Source organism: Hemibagrus wyckioides, linkage group LG07 (assembly GCF_019097595.1).
Source record: "Hemibagrus wyckioides isolate EC202008001 linkage group LG07, SWU_Hwy_1.0, whole genome shotgun sequence".
Taxonomy (NCBI): Eukaryota; Metazoa; Chordata; class Actinopteri; order Siluriformes; family Bagridae; genus Hemibagrus; species Hemibagrus wyckioides.
Window position 1 is genome coordinate 13152234 of NC_080716.1, and position 17650 is coordinate 13169883.

Below are 17650 nucleotides of genomic sequence, written 5' to 3' on the forward strand. Positions count from 1 at the left end.
TGTTGCTAGCATAATGCCCAAAATAATAAAGATAAAGGAATGGGGTGTGCAGTCTACTTTATTAGCTACATAGGATGTAGCACAGTTTGATACTAGTTTATGTGGCATCATATAGCTCAAGAAAGACACTACATCTGTATCAAGACTGTATAAAGCTTGTGGAAGTTAAGGCTCATTTTAAATTATAGCTGCTTATTCAGGACTCTCAATCCATGAGCTCAGTGGTAATGGTAATTTTGTCGTTTTACCTAAAACGATTACAAACCCAGTCATTTTTAGGAAACTTAATAGAGTTTTTGTCTTCTTTTTAAGTCAAGGACATGGTTTAATCCATGTTCAAGAACTAACTGCAGGTCTAATTCAATTGCGCTCCTATAATTATATTTGATTGATATTTGCTCCTTTGATTAGATTAGATTTTGAAAGAGAACTGAGTAGCAAAACAACATTTAATATTCATATTAAATCCATAAACATAACTGATACACTATGAAAATAATACATAAATAACATGTTTTATTTTTTTTTTCAGGAATATCTAATGTTCTTCTTAAGAATTCATTAATCAGCATTTATTTAAACATACTGTTATTAGCATTTTACTACACAGGTCTAGCTGTGCTAGCTCTTCATTTCAATTTCAAATACTAATGGATCTAATAATGGCTCTAATTTACATGATGTAAATGACCTGATCTGTTTTAAATACTGGAATACTGGAAATATTTTTGTTGCTTAACTTCTCTTTGTACACACAAGAGAAAACTTCAACCTTTCAATAACAAACAAATCCTTTTTAAAAGTCTAGAGCAAAATATGACTGTTTATTCAGATTTTTAACAATATGACAGAATTCCCATACACGAATAAAGCTCAGTAATGGAGGGCTATACTTCTTGTTTTTTCAGCCTGTCTGAACCTACTACACCTTGTACTCATGTACACCTAATAACTGCAACATTACTAGCTTAAACTATTCCACACTAAACTAGACCATAAATACACAAATTGAATGTAATATGCGAGCAAATCTTTAAACCACACCAAGAGAATTCTACAGGGACCCTTTAAAAACCACACAGCAGATGCTGAGGACAAAAGCCGCTGTTCAATCTGTCACTGCACACTTAGGTAAAGGACTCTGTGGTCGGGCTAGTCATAAATCTGCTCCAATGGTGTCAAAACTCAAGTGGAACTACTAAAGTGCCCACGGCCATTTTGTCTTGTGTATCGTACTTAACTAATCTAAGGTCTGGGGTAAAAGCTTACTGTTACTCGTGGGCTGGAACGAAAGTTTATACAACAGTACTTGTGTAATTGGATGGCTTGTTGGTTACAAATCCATTTCTTGAGATCCCTTAAGATCAGACTTTCTTAGATATTCACGGATATTAGAAAGAAAATCAGAAGAAACAGAATGCACACGCTTTCATTTGTACTCACTGTTGCAGTTGAATTGTTTTTGCTTTCTAGTATTAGCCCATGGATGAACTTCCCCACAATGCAACAACCAAATTAGACTGGAGTGGTGCCTGGTTGTGGTGTGCCAATGAAAAGCAGTAAATGGATAAAACATGGCAGGGGTTGAGTTCACTGGGTACCGGCTTGTCAAGAAACCCAGGGATGATGGGAGAGTACATGACATGTCTACTCTAACCATTATGAACAAATTTCTCAGACTCAGGTTCAATTTGTTTCAGAGTTTTTCTCTTCTTTTTAAGTCGAGGACATGGTTTAATCCTCGCTCAAGAACTAACCGCATAGGTCTAATTCAATTGTGCTCCAATGATTATATTGTGATTCTGAAAGAGAATTGAGTAGCAAAACAATATTCCAAGCTCCTGCCAGAATTACAGGCTAGACTCACTGTAATTGTGGTTGAAGGAAGGCTGATTTAGGAACAGTCAGTTGGCTTTGATTAAAGGGAACCCCCAGGCTCGTCACTTACACACAAACTCCCTCATACTAACATCGTCTCGTCTCACCCTGGCCGAGGTCCGCGCTCAACCAAGGATGGCTCCCTCCAGCCAAGAACTGGAAGAGCATCGGTGCCAAAATAAATGATTTGAGCCAAGGAGAGCTAATCCATTAAAGAGCGATTCCATGGCACTGAATCTCACACAGACACATCTGAGCTCAGAGCAAGGCGATATTAAAAGCAGAACTCAGGCCACATCTGCAGAGTGGTGATTAAAAATAGATTAACTTCTAATGCGTCATAAGATTGGCGTAACTAGCCATGATAAAGCTTCACTGGGCTGTAAGTTAGGTCCTTGAATAACTTGAATAAGGCTGAACTTAAGGGTGTTTCCCATGACTCACTGAATGCGGCAGTTTGTCTGTCGACTATGCATAGTTCATTGGAACATTGTGCCTCTCTGACGCCTTAGGAGAGTGGTGGATCCGTACCCAGAGGTTTATTAAGGGTTTTTCCAGAATCGTCATCGTTGTCCTTAGTGGGGGGTCAAGAGAAAGACAGACAGCAGTGTGAAAGCAAAGCAAACAAATCTATGGTCATATATAACTGATAGCTACACCAGAAAACACAGTTAAAACACAAACAAGGACTTTATTAGAAAAGGTAAGTAGCTGCAACCGATCATTTAACAACAACAGGAAACAACGCCCAAATAAAATAAAGAAAGCAACTAAGTATAGATCTAAGGTGAAAACGAGTGTCTTCAATCCATGAACTGAAGACAAACAAACCGCTCTTATACTCCAACTGTAATTTTACACTGCAGTAAAGTGAAATGCTTCTTTTGTAAGCAGTTGGCCAGTTAGGAGACATGACCCTTAAATGAAAGAAGTTCAGCTGTCCAGAGCAAAAGACATTAAGTATTGTAGATGTCCATTTCAGGAAGTTACAGAAGCAACCAACACAAGGGCAGACTGTTCATTTTAAATAAATTGTGTAAACAAGCTAAAATAGCGAACCTTACAGACTATAAGCAAAGTCATGGAAGAAAAAGCAACAAACAACACAATGTTGACAAAAGCATGACAAAGAGTTACACAGAGACCAGAAATGAAACAGTGACTGGGTCGTGTGATATTCAGGAGCTAATTGGTCATCTAGTACAGCGAAGATTCAGTGAAGGGTTTGCTTCAATTTGAACTTTGTTTTTCAAAACAACAAAATAAAAAATTCAATTTTACACTCTTGGCATTTTCTCAACCAGCTTCAAGAGGGAATTTCAAGAGAGGATTTTCTTAATAGGCTAAGCACTCAGACTGTGAGGTTTTTTTTTTTTTTACTTTTTTCCTTTTTGCTCTCATTGCCTTTATACCATTCTCACTCCTAGAGTATTGCTCTACCTGTGCTTTGCAATGTGAATGCCTCTTTGGAAGCAACAGTATTACAGAGGACGGAGCAAATGTTGAAATAGTGAAATATAAAAGAAATATTTTTTGTTGATGCTGTCTTCAACTATCAGCCAATCTATCTCTGTTACTAATGAACATTTTTTTTTCTTTTACAGATTTCATCGTTGTTTTGTTATACATCGGAGCAAAATCTAATGTCAATTTATTTCCCCAAATTTAGCAAATGAAGTGTTAGGAGAATGTGACAGAGATCTGTATTTCAGGAAATATGCAACTGAGATTAGGTGTTAAATCTAACATAGGTTGGTGAAGCTTCAAATGCCACATGCGTGGGCATCAAGGCAGCCATGGATTGTATTAGCATGTGGGGGAGGATACATCGAGATGCCAGTCAACAGCCTATTATATCCGAACACACATTCTTAGATGCACACACACTCACACATGCACACACACACGCATGCACACACAACCCCTTTTGGGATCCACGAGTTCTCCACACAAAGTGTTCATTGTCCGAGTGCCGTCATTCATGTTTCATGTGCAGCCATCATTAATCAAGTGGCTATGTTCCCAGAGGAATGCCCAGCACACATACATACACACATGTACACACACACACACACACACACACACATACACACACTAGGACAGGTGGGTGTTTTCTGACAGTGATGTACTGTAATCATTTAATGCACTTAACATATTTCACTTTCAAGATAATCGGATGTTGTGTGATTCTACATGTTAATGGCCTCTTTTAATCACTTCTAGTGTTCCTTTACTCTCTTCTTGTCGAAACGTTATGCTCAAAAGCCTGGAGCAGCGGCATGCAAGCCAAAAACTTCACAGAATCTTTACCACAAGCTGAAATTCTCACTCACTTGAGAGGCTCCCTTTGTGCTCAGACATACACACTTTCTCTCTGTCTCACACACACACACACAGTATATAAATATATACTGTATATACACGCACTATGCCATATGAGGTAAGGTAACGTATGAGGGCGGAACCTCCATCTGCTGTTGGCCGGTAGTGGCAGAAGGTGCTGCTAATGAGGCCTGATCTGCTGCTGCACCTGCCACTGATTCACTCACACACACACACACACACAGAGTCCATACCCTTCAGGTGTAATCACTGCTTAGCTTAACAGGAAAGCCCATGATCCTGACCTGGGGAATTCATTACTGCATGAGGGAGGCTGCCAGCAGTACATCATACTGACCTAAACCCTCTTTATTTGCACATGAGAGGCTGAAACATACTGACACGAGACTGTTCAGTCACCTCCTTGGAACTAGCAGTGAAGGAAATCAGTGTGTTCATCTGAATATTACATGTTAATGATCTACATTTCGTTTCACTTGTGGTTTACTGCAGAAAGCTGCTGAGAATAGTTAAGGCTACAACTGGCTTCAAATCTACAAATGTTCTGTATGACTACAGTATAAAGGTGGATTGTTTTGGTTTTGACCAGAGTCACCCAGCGCTCCAGCCCTGTGAAAGATGATTACAGAGGATTCATATAGACTTGAAAACCAAGATATTTTGAGAAAGCCCAGCAGAAAGTTTTATTGAGGTCTGGGAGGACAAAAAGTGTCCTGGGAGGCAGCACATTGGGTGCATTGTTCAGACTTAACAGACTACAGCTGTAGGAACATGTGTGTTCAGGTGATTTTAGTCCACAACTTGTGCCTGAGTGGATCATGATCAAGAGCACATTACAGGCCTTCATTCAGTGTGAAGGTGAAGTGCGTTCAGCAACATGCCTGAAACAAAACAAAACAAAACAAAACAAAACAAAACAAAACAAAACAAAACAAAACAAAACAAAACAAAACAAAACAAAACAAAACAAAACAAAACAAAACAAAATAAAGCAAAGCAAAACAAAACAAAAAAACAAAACAAATATGAGTTGTATTTATTGAAAGAGAATGTTTACAATTCATTAATTTTATTTATTTTGTTATTATTATAATTATTATTATTATTATTATTATTATTATTATTATTATTGTTGTTGTTGTTGTTGTTGTTGTTTTATAGTATTAGATTGATTATATTTTTAATTTAAGTTATTTTTATGAAAAGCCTAATTTAATATGTTGCTTATCAGAATGCTATAAAATATAATGTAAGTAAATGAAAGTAAATGAAATGAGAACAAATTTCAGGGCAGGTTAAAACTTTTCCAAGATAATAAAAGCACTTCAGACTCTCGAGGATTAAATGTGAAGTGCTTTATGAATGAATGAATGAATGAATGAATAAGCATACCTCAAGGTTTCAGTATCAGAATCAATATCAGAAAGAATAGCTGGTATTATGCCATCTGTAATTATTACCACACCTCATACAAGGACAGTGGTGGCTAAAATAGTTAAGGCTCTGGGTTACTGATCAGAATGTTGGGGGTTTAAGCCACAGCACCACCAAGCTGCCACTGATGGGCCCTTGAGCAAGGCCCACAACCCTCTCTGCTTTTGGTAAGCTGTATCGTCTGTCCCTGAGCTCTTGAACTTCCTAACAGTCTGGAATATGTGACAAAAAGCATCTCACTGTACTGTAATGTAAATGTGACAAATAAAGACTCCTTCATTATCTGAAATATATTCTGTAGTCTCTGGTTATTGATAACTGAAGGTGGAATTTCCAGTCAGTCAGTGGAGTGAGCTTTCTCAAGCTGTTGGATTGCTGATCAGAAGGTTATGAGTCCCACCACTACCTCTGCTGGACCCTTAACCCTCACCTGCTCAGTAGAATAAATGTGAGAACTGTAAGTTGCTCTAGATGAGGAAACAGCTGCGTTGCTTATTAACACATCACACCTCATTCACAGCCACCTCCTGAGGGCTCCAATGCAAGTCAAATCTACCTAAGCATGCATTATCCCAAGCCAGGAGATAGTCGAGCTGCACAGACCTGAGTTATGATGAACTCACCTATAGCTCAGTTTCCTCACATCTAACAAAGAAATTCAACATGTTGCACAGGACCTTTGTGGCATTGCCAGTTTTCAAAATGTTACAGAAGTCACAGTCCAAGTTTTCTTGTCATGATATGTGGAATTCACTTTCATTGCACATCAATGAGGTTGAGGCACTCAAAAGTTTCATTTCAGTGCCTGCACACACACCTGGAAGATTTTATAGAGGAGTCTAGACATTTGTTATATGCGCTAGAACACTAGAATAGAAATGGAGATTGTGGAAATATTAGACATGTTTAGGAGGCAAGGTATTGTTTATCTTAATGTAACAATAAAATATTCCTAGTTTAATTTTATTCTATTTTTTATGAGGTGATAGTCGATAAAGCATTTCACTACATCTTGTACTGTGTATGGTTACGTATGTGACGAATAACTTTTGAATTTTGAGACATATATGCAATAAGCAAAAATTAGCAAAAAAATCAAAAAATGAAGGTGTTCGAGTCACATTTACAAATGTTTTTCATTTTACAAATGTTTCTTCAAATATTTCAGAACTGATTCAACACTTGTGAGTAGAATGGTGTGAAAAGTAGTTCGTAGCAGTTCACTAAGAAAACAATATACTGAGTTATAATTCAAAGCCTAAAAATGATAATAGAGACAGCAGCCAGAGTGAATGTTGTGGGTCAGAGAGGTATCAACAGCACCATGTGTGTAGACCGATCATCCAATAGAATTCTGAATCAACACATACAACATTTTGGAAGACTTCTGTAGAATTAAATAGGAACTTTTGAAAAGGAAAATAAAGCCACTTCATGCTGGTCAGAGTGATTCCAGTACTTATCCTAGGAACCCAGGGCATGTGTCTGGAATACACACTGGATGGGATTCGGACCAAGAGGTAATAGAGCTTAGTGAATTTTCCTTCAGACATGCTTTTCTGAGCGGAGGCTAGAAACCAGAGGACCCAGAGAAAACCCACATGAACATGGGGAGGTCCACTTATCTGAGCTCAGGAACCCGGAGACCAGAGATCTGTGAGATAAATCTACCTGCTGAATCACCACTTTGTCCTCGATAGATTATAATATAGTTCATTTTTTTCTGTAATGGTTAGCATTGCTGATTTTTTGTTTCAAGCACTTTTTATTTCTAACTGTTTTCCTGTTTGTGAATGTGTCAAGTTGTGGCATTTCTAACTTTAATTTGGAATTTAATCGTGGGGTTTTTAGGTCAATTTGTGCTGAGTGACAAAATATTCTTGTTGGAAGATAAGAAATGTTGCTGTTTTGATAACTGAGTTTATTTTCAGAAATGCGTTTCTGGTGTTTTGGTGCACTTTGGTCGTGAAATGAACTGATGACAAACTGCTTGTTTGTGTATATGTGCAAATGTTCTACTTGTTTTATTAGTAAAAAAATAAATAAATAAAATAAAGAAATATTGTGTAAATTATGCTTAAAGATTTTAAACATAGCCATATTATTGCCATCTTCACTGTTTACTTGTTCTGACATGAAGAGTCTATATTTAATAAGAAGGTTTTATTAATGCATTATTAATAAACTTGAGTGTTTACTCCTGAACTTGGTGAGTGTCTCGGTGGGTGAATATATCCAACACTTCATAGTGGCTTTTAAATCACAATTCGTGCCTCACACTGAGAGTGTGTGTAGTAGGCGGGCTCTGGCGCAGATTGCGTGATGAGCTTCAGCCAAAACCTGAACGTTAAATTTAGTCGAGTGCATTTTGTTCAGTTTCTTCCTCTTTAAGATATAGTTTGCTTGACTCCTCCTTCCATATGTACACCTTTAATGTCTTGCTGGTGAAATTACATTTGTTCTTCTTTATTTTTTTGTCCTGTTTTGTGCAAACCATTGCAGTCAACTGTATAATAATCGGGATTGTGTACTCAAGAAGGAAATTGCATTCATAGGTTTGTACACTTGACATTAATATTTGAGGAAACCATCTGACCATCTACTTGCTACTGGATGTGTGATGAGATAAAACAATGGGGCAATATAACTATTTTAACAAAATCCTGTACTGTACATATAATTAGTGCTGATATTAAGAGAATATTTGTTTCTAGTTAGAAAAATCTGCTACATGTAAAAAGTCATAGAATATGAATACATGCAATGAACAGTTTCACACAACTCAGCTTGGCTAAAATACTAAAATATATCATTTCAATGTCATATATTTAAAACAAACCAAGCAAACAAACAGCAAACTAGACTACATTTAGAATCTAGAACATAGTTCTAAATATACTGTTGTATAAATAAATAAACAGTAGTAGAAAGGACATTTACTGATAATGATAATAATCAACATTTACTGATACATTATCAATTATTTACTGTCCAGTGTCACCCCAATGAGGATGAGTTCTGAGCCTGGAACCTCTGAGGGTTTCTTCCTCATATCATCTCAAGGAGTTTTTCCTTGCCACCATCGCCTCAGGCTTGACCATTATGGATAAATGTTAAAAGCACTATACAAATGAACTAAATTGAATTGAATTACAAAAATACAACTGAGAAATGTAAAAAATGTAATCTAAAATAATGTAAATGTTGCATGTCTTTTAGATTTTATCTAAAAGATATAAAAGCTGATCTTAAAATATCATATCCATAAGAGATTATTAATCACCAATTTGTCTATTGAAAAATCTCTAAATAAACACGCTTGCTAATTAAAGTCTTAAACTTACAGATAATCGTTGGACATAAATACATTTACCATGAGATCCTCAGTTAAAACTGACATCAGCGAACACTCTGAGCTGTTCACTTCAGCCCATTTCAACATGCAATATTGCACTTTATTCTCATACCATCACTGGTTTCAATAAATTCCATCTTTCGTGGGAAAAAAAAGTGACGGCCCTGTAACATTATCACCAAATAAATCAAGAGGCTCAAACAACTGCTCACACAAGTTCTGCTGAAATCATGGGGACCAGGTTTTAAAATGAAGAGATGGAAGACAGCAGGCTATCAGCTTTATTTGTATGCAGTGAAATTCTCTCCGTCTCACAGTAAAGGCCTGACTGGAGTGCTGAAAAATCAAGGGCAAGATTGTAGAGATGGGCACTGCCCTCTTCTGGACTGCTCCTGATATCGCTTGCTATTGAACACTGTGCATCAGGTCAGAGGGATTTTAAAAAGCAGGGTGCCATTATATTAATATATATTTAGATATCATGAATACAATTAGGACAGAACACCTCACATTGTCGTCTATTTCTATGCATGTATTCATTATTTTATGAGTCAGAAATGCACCTTTTTGTTGTAGATTTCAGCTTTTCTAAACACAGCTGATTTTGTTTCAGGGATTTTAATTAACGGTTCAAATTAGTGTCATTTCTAGCAGATTTCAGCTTAGCCTGTTTGAGACTCACTGCTCTTGCTCTCGTGTATTGTTTAGGAAGTATCAACTCTGCTCAAAACAGATATCATTAGGTTATACATGTTCATAAACTCTTAAAGATAAATCTACATGATTATTTCAAATGGTTTCTTTCAGTAAGAATGAGTCTGCCTTTTTCAACTGTAAGGTGAAGTGAAGAGAGACTTCGTTTTGGCTTGAGATTGTGTTGTGACTTATTATAATGAGCTTATAACTCAACATCAAGTCACAGGTTTATGGCTGAAGTAAGAATCGTATGTAGATCATGTTTATATCTTATGCGTATGTCTTATTCATTTGTCATGTAAACCTGTGAGCAATACACTGAAGTTAAGATATACTTTTCTGACCATTTTCTGATCACATATTCACTGTATCTAATCTGTAAGGTTTACATTCTAACAATCTTTTACGTCTTTTCTATGTCCCCAACACACACACATTTTACTGTTTTCTGTCACTTTATATTGTGAACCCTACACTGAGTTGGTGATATTGACAATATGAGCTCATGTTCTGGCAAAATGATGCCTGAATACTGGACAGCACAGTGTGATACTTCTCAAGAACAGTAGGACAACCCAGTCATGGCATAAATCTGTCCATGTCTCTCTCTCTCTCTCTCTCTCTCTCTCTCTTTCTCTCTCTCTCTCTCTCTCTCTTCTCTGTTTCTCCACACAGTAGTGTGATCCCCTTACAGAGATCACTGCACATTTCCATTCCAGCATTTCTGTATGTTTGTGATGGGATACAGATGGTCTCTCTCGAACCAAATATGCTAATATAATGCATTTCTGGACCATTTCATTTAACACGTGGAACAATATCTTGGTGCTTTATACCAGTTTACATGATATGCAGTGTAGCATGTGTTGCCAGGCCACAGCAGATGCTCCCAGCATTGGAAGCACTACAACAGTGAACTCGCCACATCTCCAATGCCTCCTGTACCATGTCTCTTCTCCAAGGATCTCTTGAAATACTGCCCCAGCCACCCCCCGAGCAACCCCCCCCCCCAAAAAACACCATTCATAATCAGCTGCTGCTTGGTAAAGAGGTAAGTTGGTGGGGGGAAAGGGGGGGGGCACACATCAGCTAACGAGGTCTTTGTGGAAGCCTGATGTCCTCACAATGAAAGGAGAGAAAAACGTATGACTTCTCAGGGCCTGGCTCCTATGTTCAGCGCTAACATGCCTTCAGGCGAGTGCTTGAAAAATAATCAGGCCTGATTTCCAATTCTACACTCATTAAGATGAGAGTGTGTTCACACAGAGGGGAGGGTTGAGTGGATGTGTGTGTGTCTGGAGGGAGCGCGTGTGTGTGTGCGTGCATGTATGTATGTGTGAATGGAACGAGGATACATTAAGTCATGTAGCTATGGTAATTTAAGAAGTGTGATTATTTTATGGAAAAGGTGTGGAGTTACACTCTAAACAAAGTTACTCTGCGTGGAATGTGGAAGTTGTTAAAGAAAGAGTTTAACACCTAAATATTGATTCTAAATATCTGTCGTATAATAAGCATCAACAAAAGGGTGGGCTCTGGAAATATATCTGTAGCTATAATTTAATTAGAGATACACATTAAGACTGCGTGTCAGCTCACATAATGATTGACAGTAGTGCCACCCTGGCAATGTCATCAGGGAAAGAGGAGGGTTAAAGGGAGAAATTTAGCAATTCTGTCTATTTTTACAGTTTTAAAATGCCACAGAAGTGAATTTTGTACATAAAGTTAAGGAAACAAGCTCCACTAAATGATCAGATTGTTTTGAAAGCAGTGATGTAGTTATTTGTCTGGTTTAAAAAAGCTTTACTCATGGGTTTTTTCTATAACAGATACAGCCTAATTACACAGAGTCCCAGATTTTACATATACAGGTCGATCAGCTGCTAAAGATTGTGATGGTGTCATCTCATTTATATTGCTAAATATAAATCAATCAATCAGTTAAACAAATAAGTTAATTAAACTAGTCATCATGATTATTAATAAACTACTAATAAAAATTATGTCTACACAATGCTAATAAAGCTAGGTGCCTTTTTGCTTAAGTGCTTTGATAGGGAAAAGAGGCTGAGGGAAAGTGGTCACTTCCATTTGTATGTTTGGGATATTAGATAGTAAATTCCACTGCAGCTAAAACTAGTAAAAGGCTAATCATGAAAATAAGGGTTTTAATATGTTGGCAAAGGTCATAGTCATTATGAATATGGTCTCCTGATCATAAGAGTAAAATGGTCGGAGCAGCACAGGCTCAGTTAATGGCCGACATCAGTGCTGGCAAATCAGGTCTGTTTGTTTTGTCTTTAGCAGTTATGGACCTTTTTAGTGATGGTAAACGTGTCTAGCCAGAAAAGCCCATTAAAGGCAGTAAGCTAGACAACTTTGCTAAGTTTCAGTTTACAAAGAGATTTACAGCAAGTCTGTTCACAGAAAGCCATTTTCTTTTTATACCATATTCATCATATCAGTTCATAACAAAATGTTGGGTCAAAACATGAGCATGCTCTCATCAAAAACAGCAAGGATAAAAGGAAAACAATGTGCAGATTATATCCAGAATTTTTAGATGTATTATACACTATTATTAGAGCTGTTTAAGCAATTATATTGGAACAATAAACTAAAAACCTAGATACAATATGCAGCCAACTGGACCCAGGTTGGTCAAAAGAACAATGGACGCCTGACCATCACATCCAAACATTGGTCTTTTGGTGTGTTGTACATTCTGAAATGCTTTTCTGTTTAGAATGGCTGTAAAGAGTGTTTAAGTCCTTATTCACTTCCTGTCAGCTTGAACAAGTCTAGCCATTCTCCTCTGGCTTCTCTCATTAGCAAGGCATTTCCGCCAGCAAACCTGGCGCTTAACGGATGTTTATTAGTTTTCGCACCATTCTGTGTAAACTCTACAGACGGTTGTTCATGAAAATCCCATGACATCAGCAGCGTCTGAAATGCACCTACCTGCCAGTCTGGCACCAGCATCCATGCCACAGTAAAAGTCATTGAGAACACACTTTTTCCCTTGGTCTGTGAAAATTTACTGAAGCTCATATGAACTGAAGAGCTACTTAAAAAAAAAAAAAAAAAGTTAGATGGTATTGTGGTGTTAGCAGGAACTTGATACCAGAACCCCACTGCATGACCAACACACAGATATTATTGCACAGAAGGAATATCCCCCTATTTATTTATTTATTTATTTATTTATTTATTTATTTATTTATTTATTTATTTATTTATTTTTCATCTGAGCACCTGCCTCTGAGAAAAAAAAATCTGCATGTTACTAATTCCCACCACTCTGGCTGGCATAAGCTCTCTGTTGTGTGTTGCTTTCATCTCACCACAGCTGCTGGCTGGCCCCGCTCTCTCTCTCTCTCTCTCTCTCTCTCTCTGTCTCTCTCTGTCTTTTTCATATGCACGCACATGAGCAGAAGGTGGCATGGTGTGCCCATATGGATGACCTGGTGCAGGGGGCTAGATGAAACACTTACACTTGATTGGTTATTTTCCACTCCACCAGTGTCCCTGTCGGTTTTGATTGGCCATTCATTACACACTGATTTCTCTCAAGTGAGAGCCATGGGGATGGATGGAAGGGGGGATGGATGGGATTGAGTGATAGAAAAGGGAAGAAATGAATAGCGGGACAGTTCACCCTTGCACTCGGGGTCCATTTATAGCGGCTCCCCAGCACACACTTTCATTCACTGCCGCCGCTCAGGTCAATCTCTGCCTGGCTGTGACGGCATTTAATGAGACTTTGGATATCGGATTTGAATAATGAGAGACGCTTTGGCTAGGAATATGTCTGACCTGAAGTGTGACCACAACATTGTGCATAGGGGAAAAAAATCTTCAATCTGTTTAATGATTCAAACATTGCTGTCGAGTATCAAAAACCTGCTCAAAAGGTCAACACTCCAGCCTGGCAAGCCTTAATCCCCAAATCAAATCAATTTTAAACATCTCAGCTGTAATGAGGAACTAAGGATTGGAGGGGCCACTTGCATGGGCAAAGGTCAAGCTATTTGACCAGAGAAGCCAGGATACATGCTGCTTCCTCCTCGCACACTCACACACCTCTGAGTATTTCACCACATCTCAGAGCATTTCACACTCATTTTGAACAGAAAGACGGAAGAAAATTCATCAGCTGGATGCATTATTGAGAAACACCTCAACCTTCTGAACACCATGGCCATTTTTTCTTTCACCTGTCAGATCTTTGGGAATAAAGATGGGAAAGGACAACTGGGAACATGTAATGGCGTGCTGGTGTGACGTGGCACTCTCTATCTGTCCTACTGTCTCTCACACATATACACAAGCACACTCATGCCCGGCTGGCATAGGTAGGGGACAGATTGGCAAGAGAAGAGTGGGATGGGGGAGGATGGAACAACAATATGTTGAGTGGGAATGAGAGAGAGAGAGGGAGAGAGAGAGAGAGAGAGAGAGAGAGAGAGAGAGAGAGAGACAGATGGCTCCAACAGGGAATCACACACAGCAAGGAGCAAGTAGAGAGACTTGAGTCCCAGGGCCGGGACTTGATGTTCCTCAATCCCTTGAGCCATTTTCCTCTTCCTTCTCTTTGAACAGTTAAGTCCATGGGTCTCGTCTGTCTTCCTTCTTTTTCCCTCTAGTTCTTCTTTCCAAACGTGGCCAAATCTTCAAAAGCATCAACATCCCTCTCCCATCATCCCCCATCCTCAATTCCGGACATATGTTATCAAGAAATGATAAAACGCACTGATGTGAAACAGACAAGGACATGTGTCCAACATGCAACACAAGCTTTTTTGAGAATTTCCTAATTCAAGGTCAGCCCTTCAGTGAAATGAGGAATTCAGAAGGAGTAAAGCATTTTGTTGTTGTTTGCATTTTTTTTTCCGTCTTTCAATGTTTTTTTTTTCACAGTGGACATGTGGGATAATAGGAGCTTGTCAGAAAGCGTAGGCCACTCGGAAAAAAAGGAAAAGAAATGTGCACCTGTCTTTGCAATGTGTTAGGCTGTAACTCACACCAGATTCATAGCCAATTATATTAGAAGGAGACTTAGACCATCTGGATGGCAAGATTAGGGTTTTGAAAAATAACTAGAATATGGAGTGAAAATATGCTTTGAAATTTCTGTTTAACAGCAGGGCAAGTGAGAATAATCCTTTTGTCAAATCCAAAGAACAAATCACTAATTAGCAAAAAAATCGGGCGAAATCGGGCGAGATGGGACACAAACACCTGCGTTTGCAGTTTTACAATTATTTAATCTCTGTACTAGTAATCAGTAATTGTTTGCAATGTTTATTTGAAATGTTTATATACATCGACAGTTGCTTTTTTGGACAAATGTTTTCAGGTTGATTTCTGAAAAGAGGAATATGTCGATATACTGTAAGAAAAATGGAGGTATGAATTGTGTGTGCAGTTAAAGCCACATGTGCGAGGAGGTTTCCAGTGAAAATAATATGCACATTTTCCACTAAATGAGTGAGACGTGCAGTCAAATAAATCACCTCGGTCACCAGTAACTGGGTTTCTGCCATCTTGTGGCTGGGTGTATAACAGAGTCAAATATAGACAGGCGTCTTTACAAGACTTCGTTTACAGTATCGTGCTTTAGCATGACCATATTAACATTTATTCTGCGATTCAATAAAATCACAAAATAATCAAAGAGAGTAATTTATAGTAACATTAAGACTGAAAACCTTTTCGAAACCTATTTGGCACCGAAGCTAAGATTAGATAAGATTTATTTGTGCCTTAAGGCATTGCGTATTATGGCTATGATAAATGACAGAACATAAACAGGATAATTAGGCAGGAGCCTTCATAACTAGCAATACACTCAGAGAACACCTGTGGAGAAGAGAGGCAGTACAGCGAGTCCAAACGAGTGGTAGATAAGAGCTACTCAACCATTTACAGCACTTTATTTCGGACGAGCCATTCAAATGTCACTTCGAATTTGCCAATTTTGGGGGAGGACTCATCTTATCCACTTTCATTCGAAAGCTATATTTGTTAATGCATTTACTGGGATCCAGTTTCCCCAAAGGCATTGCACTGATCATTTTCATCACTTTCAAAAGTGTAGAAAATCCTCCTTGTTTCAGCATTTTTACATAAATATTGGCGCTGCTTGCTGTTAGAAAATAAAAATCATTTATTTGAAGGATTAGTAGGAATTACAGGTATAATTCATCCATTACTTCTCCAACTAGATGAAGGTTTTTAGTGTTTTTGAGATAAAGTGCACTGGTTAAATGCAAATTTTCTCCCTTTAAAGCACTTGCCAAGCTACTACGCAGTTTTACTTGGTGCTGCCATGTTGTGCAACCTGTTTCCATTTAAGCTTGAAAATTGTAAAAGATTTTATAGTTCAACTTAGCGAGAAAGGCGCATTTATTTATTTATTTATTTATTTATTTATTTAGAGGCTCTCAAAACCCAACATATTGTGTGCATTTTTTTTTCATTCTGCGGTGGTCCAATTAATCTATAAAATGCCTCTAAGACACATCTAAATCTTCCAGCAATATTGGATGGTGGGACAGAAATGGGCTAAACAAGTTGTTTTTTTGCCATGATTTGATAATAATGTGAATTTATTACTCTTCCTAGTCCAAGTAATGATTGAGGTTACCCATATGGATGAACAGTCATGGCCTCCCATCACTCTGATTCATTTCGTGGAAGCTGGGCAACATTACAGCGAGAAAAATGATTGTTCGTTCTCTTCAGGTCCAGCTCTGTATCCTGCGATTCGTATTCAGGCCAAGATGCCATCTTAGCTTGTATTAATTGTCCATCTGTCAAATTGGCAGCAGTACCACTCTCTGTCTCTCATCTTGCATATTCAGATTAGCACCAAACCCCAAGTGGTGTCTTCCGTTGGCTGCACCCCGTTCCTCCACCCCCCACCCCCCAAAACACCCCCCATCCCTCTTACCCACCCACCTCCCCCCACCCATTGTAATGTCAGTCTGCTTTGGTTCTGGCAGGTGGATTATGAGGTAAATGTGTTTGTCCATTCAGATCATTTTTGAGATATTTTCTCCAAAACGTGGATTTTCACTTGTGAGGAACTGATGTACAGTAGTGTGTGGGGGGGATAGTTTACTCATTTCATAATCCTGTTTAATTTGGGGTCAGTAACAGTTTAAATATTTCTATTCTAGAGATTTTTTTATTCTAGTGATGTCAGTGTAGCTTTGGTAGCCATCTGGTAGAATGTACAAGTGCATGACATATTGCTTTGATTTCGGACAAAATGAATGGCTCCTAGTACACTGGTGGATCAGAGTTCTCCATCTTGAAGAGCTTCACAGCAGTGCACAGAAAAAAAGTTGTCTCATTTTTCACTCCAGAACGATTTTGGCAGCAACATTTGCGAATGTTTACCTACTTTTTTTTTTTTCAAATAGTTAAATGTTTGGATGTCAAATTGATAGCAGTCTATCTAAGAAACATGTAATACAATAATCAAAATGAATCAAAATAATTCCTAATAGAAACAAAGAGAAAATTGTGAATGTTCAGCACTGTGCATGCAGGAACATCATAACACAGATAGCCTCCATACAAGGCTTGAGCCCAATAAAACAAATACACAAAAAACAACGTCTGAACTATAGGAAGACGTTTGCATGGGATTTCATGCAGCTACACAGTGATTCTCAGTTCATTCAAAACAGGATTCATGTTTCCTCATTCATTACTTATTATTGTGTTCTGATTGTCAGTGTTCTTGTTAGAACAGCTAACAGTGATAATGTGTCGATAATTATTTATTATTCGTGTAATAATTACATATGAGATATTATTTTTAGGTTTAGTGCTTGTTTGGTTTGTGGTGCTAGTAGTATATCTTGGCTGAGAAATGAACTGCTGTTGTAAGCTCTGTATTTGCACAGATTTGTGTAATTGCAAATGATA